This window comes from Zalophus californianus, chromosome X (genome assembly GCF_009762305.2).
Source record: "Zalophus californianus isolate mZalCal1 chromosome X, mZalCal1.pri.v2, whole genome shotgun sequence".
NCBI lineage: Eukaryota > Metazoa > Chordata > Mammalia > Carnivora > Otariidae > Zalophus > Zalophus californianus.
Window position 1 is genome coordinate 45,439,400 of NC_045612.1, and position 5,174 is coordinate 45,444,573.

General features: G+C 36.6%; 1 pseudogene; it reads left to right on the top strand.

The window, feature by feature from the left end:
• Positions 1-4,224: 4,224 nt before the first annotated feature.
• Positions 4,225-4,506, top strand: LOC113931450 (annotated as a pseudogene).
• Positions 4,507-5,174: the final 668 nt, after the last annotated feature.

Below are 5,174 nucleotides of genomic sequence, written 5' to 3' on the forward strand. Positions count from 1 at the left end.
CCTCTGCAATCAATAAGAATCTGATTTGTGTACAAATACCCTGTTCCTCATCAAGCTTTACATTTATTTAAATTATTTATTTAAATTTATTTATTAAATTTATTTATTTAAATTTGTTTATTAAATATATTTATATCATGGACTCATATTTTCCTGTGTGATTGAATTGGCTATAATATATCCTACCATTATGTGTTTTGATGCTCAAAAGTGTTCTTCTTCAGGCTGTTTTTTGGTGTCCTTTGGATATACTCTCAATCTTCTTTGAGCACTTCCTTATTATCTGGCACAAGATATCCCAGAGTCATTTTGTATTTTCCCTGTCTCAGACCTGGAATTAAATATTTCTTTTTTCTTTTTCTTTTTTTTTAAAGATTTTATTTATTTATTTGACAGAGAGACACAGCGAGAGAGAGAGAGAGACCACAAGCAGGGGGAGTGGGAGAGGGAGAAGCAGGCTTCCTGCGGAGCAGGGAGCCTGATGCAGGGCTCCATACCAGGACCCTGGGATCATGACCTGAGCCGAAGGCAGACGCCTAATGACTGAGCCACCCTGGAATTAAACATTTCTTCAAGAAGCCCTGGTTCATTTTAGTGAACAAAAGTATTTAGAGCAAGATAAGCACTAGGTGGGCCCAACTACTATTGGAGTGTTGCTGCTTCCAGGTTCTCTGAGTGGAGAGAGTTAGGGGACACACATACACTCATACACACATTTTTCACATGTACATTTTTTCCAAGTCTCTTTAAACATCTTGGAAATTATTGGTTCTCACTCATAATTCTAACTTCAACACTACTGGGTTCACTCCAATTTTCCCCATTTTCATAATTATAACTCCCTTCCCCAACAATGGGGAACCTGGATCCCATTTTCCTTAATAACTTTACTTGCTTGACCAATCCTTCTTTATGCAATCACAAGCAACCGGAAGTAGATAATTTCACATTGTAGACACCATCCCTTCACCTATACTGAAGGCCTCCTCACCTGAATCACGCACTTATACCCTGAATAGACCACTGCTGTTACCCCCCACACCATGAAGTCACCCTCTTCAAATTTCCTGGGCTCTGAGAATCCAGGCCAGCCTGCTCCCTTGCATGGAGGCCCTCCTCTTTTTTCCTCTTGGGCTCTGAGCAGTGGTGACTGACCATTGCAGTTTTCCTGAAAATTATCTGTGTTAGTGCTGAAATCCTTACATTCTGGGAAATCCCTCCTCAGAATGTGAAAAGTTATGTTTTTGGCAATGTGTGCAGAAGACAAAGGTACAAAATAAAGTGGCAAAAAAATTAGGGAATGAAAGGAACATTGTTTTTAGTGTCAAATGGATGAGGCATAGATCATCCATTTTCCATAGACCCTGCAGCTAGTTTTTCTCCACTGCTGATGTTGGAAATTGTATTTTGTGGTTCATGATAATGGATCATCCACTGTTGCAGCACACCAAGTGCTTCTTAAATGTACATTTTAATAGTGAGCAATAACATTGGTCTTTCACTTGGTTGGTAGATTAACTATCGTGCTTTTTATCAAAATAGTACTATTTAATTGTTAACATTGTTAATATGGTGACTTTGTTTTCTAAGAATTCAGTTAATGAAAATGGGAACAATCAAAATACCAATGGCAGCATGACCCAGACATTACCAAAAAAGAAGACTAAATGACTGCTATTTTAATGACAGATGGAAGAACATATAAAACTGGTCTAAGAAGGTAAACACAAAAACAGAACATCCTGCAAAATATGCAGAAAAGAATTTGGAATACAGCATGGTGGAGAAGGTGATATGAAAGTACATACAGAGACTGAATCTTATAATTACAGAATGAGACAGTCAAGGTTTTCTAAATCAGTCTTTTTTTGCATTCCATTAAAAGATAACATTCTCAGTCAGAAACAATGACAGCCGAATTAGCGTGGATATACTGAACAAATGGACTTGCATTACCTTACAGTTCTCTCAATAGCTCTGTGAAAGCAAGTAAATTATATTTTATGATCTAGAGGATATAACTAAAATGTCCTGTGGATGAACAAAAGGGAAAATTTTGATAAATTTGATAACAAGTGTGAAGGGCTTGTGTAGAACCAATTCTGTTAGATCTTACAATCATGCTGTCTACAGTTATTAAGTGATGCCTCAAATCTTGACCAAAAAACAAACAAAATCTTACTATAGAGAATAAACTAATGGTAACCAGAGGGGAGGGGGGGTGGGAAATGGGTAAAATACGTGATGGGGGATTAAGGAGGGCACTTGTGGTGATGAGCACTGGGTGATGTATGGAAATGTTGAATCTCTATATTGTACACCTAAAACTATTATAACTCTGTAGGTTAACTGTACTGGAATTTAAAATTAAACTAAAAAATGGGCAGAAGACATGAACAGACATTTCTTCAAAGAAGACATCCAGATGGCCAACAGACACATGAAAAGATGCTTATCATCACTTATCATCAGGGAAATGCAAATGAAAACTACGATGAGACATCACCTCACAGCTGTCAGAATGGCTAAAATCAACAACACAAGAAATAACAGGGGTTGAGAACGTGGAGAAAAAGGAACACCTGTGCACTGTTGGTGGGAACGCAAACTGGTACAGACACTGTGGAAAACAGTATGGAGTTTTCTCAAAAAGTTAAAAATAGAACTACCTTGTGATCCAGCAACTGCTCTACTGGGTATTTACCCAAAGAATACAAGAACACTAATTCAAAGTGATACATGCACCCCTATGTTTATAACAACATTATTTACAATTTACAATTATTTACAATAGCCAAGATATGGAAAGAGTACAAGTGTCCATCGATAGATGAATGGATAAAGAAGAAGTGATTATATATAATGGAGGGTTACCAGAGGGGAGGAGAGTGGGGGCATTGGTTAAATAGGTAATGGAGCACAGGGTGATGTATGGAAGTGTTGAATTACTATATTGTACACCTGAAACTAATATAATACTATGTTAAAAAATAAAATTAAATAAACATTTAAAAACAGCAAATTCCATTAGTTCTTAGGTATTTTGGTTTGGAAAAATGGAGATTGAACTAGCCTTTCTTATTTCTATGAAGATTTAAATGCAACCACAGAAAAGATAAAGCAAAGGATTTTTTATATCTTCTCTAAATTCAAACTAGATTTCATTCACCTATGTGCACTTTTGGAAGATAGTACAAATGTAAATTTTGGTAAATTGCACTCAGTCCATAAACTTCTTACCAAATAAAAAGATCTTACCTGTTAAATACGGTGTACTAGTTGCACACAACAGTGGTACAAAGAGGGGTGATTTACTTACCCGTGACATTGAGATTTTCATAATGAAAGTTCTGGTCACTTTTCAGTTTCCTCAAAGCAAGCAGTAGCTCTCAATGAGATTTTTGACTGTATGAAAATAGGAGATAGCTTCCTTAAGCATATGCGTATGAGATGGCCATCACTGTTGCTGGCCATAGAAAATACATTTAAATGTTGGCCAGACATAAAATCCTATTTTCAAACTGCAATAGAAGAAGAATGTCTTGGTGAGTCTGGATGGCTCAGTTGGTTAAGCGTCTGCCTTCTGCTCAGGTCATTAACCCAGGGTCCTGGGATTGAGTCTCGCATTCGGCTCCTTGCTCAGTGGGGAGCCTGCTTCTCCCTCTCCCTCTGCCTGTCACTCCCTGTGCTTGTGCTCTGTGTGTGTGTGTGTGTGTGTGAGAGAGAGAGAGAGAGAGAAATGAATAAATAAAAATCTTTAAATTAAAAAAAGAATGTCTTTCTGTAATTGGGAGATATACTGAAAATATGAATGGAGAAAAGGATTAGACTAAAATAGAAATTCATATGCTGTTTCTCCTAAATTGTTCTGATGATCTTGGAAGAGGCCACAAGGAACGGAGAAAAGGATAAACTGACTGCACCTGAGTTGTTCAATGTTATGTGTGACTTGTGACAATTCACACAGAAGAGAAAAAATTTTTCTTTTGGAAATAAGACTTTCAGAACCACCCCCAACACTGTTACCAGAAAAGGTCAGTCAAGTTAAACAGAACTTTCTCAGTTTTGTTACTAAAACTATTTATTTGGAATCCAATTTAAATTCCGCAAGATAATCAGATAATCCCTGTGCTTTAAAACCATTTTCCTGGTAGGGATTACTTAGTGCTGGGCCTTGTAGATTTGATTTATTCTTCTGCTGGACTGGAGGCCTCTGCCGCAACCATGTTACACCAGATCCTCGGTCAGACCAAGAAACATCAGAGCTTGATCCCCCTCTTTGTAATAATAATTACCACAGCTGTTGCTCTACTGGGTATTTACTGGGCAGGAGTTACTGGAACACCACTGTATGTCTTGCGCCTGGCATTGTTCAATCCAGATGTCAGTTGGGATAAGAAGAATAACCCAGAACCTTGGAACAAACTGGGTCCCAATGATTAATACAAGTTCTACTCAGTGAATGTAGATTACAGCAAAGTGAAGAAAGAAGGTCCAGACTTCTAAATGAAATGTTTCACTATAAAGCTGCTTGGAATGAAGGTCTTCCAGAAGACATCCACACAATTTTCCACTTATCCAGGAAATATTTCCCCTCTAAATGTACGAAATCATGTTGGTGTATTGTGTTGGGGTTTACGATGATTAATAAATATCTGAAACTTGAAAAAAAATAAAACCATTTTCCCTGAGAAGGAGAGATTTAACTTATGATGACAGTGAATGTGATTTGCAGTGTTTAAAAATAATGGATATTTTAGAAATAGCCTGTATGAGTAATTTATAGATGAAAAGGACCTTACTGACAAACAGCTGGTCTACCAAAACAATTCTGTGATATAAAACGGACAGACATTTTTAGAGAGCTGGAAATAAATTCCTACATTTCTAAAAACCCTCTGTTGCTAGTAAGTAAAATCCCCAAAATTAAATGATCAAATGATTTTTCAGGAAGAACATTTAGCTTGATGTTATAACATTATACTGACATGAGGAGTTAGTCTAATGTGGCTTGATAAGAACAGAGCTGCAAGGCAAAGTGGATTTTATGTTTGACTTGTATTTAGCTTTTAAAAAAAGTTTTATTGAAATATAATTCTACATACCAAAATATTCTTTTTTTGTGTGTTAACTTTATTAAAGTATAAACATCAGAGTGCTTTTCAGAATATTCA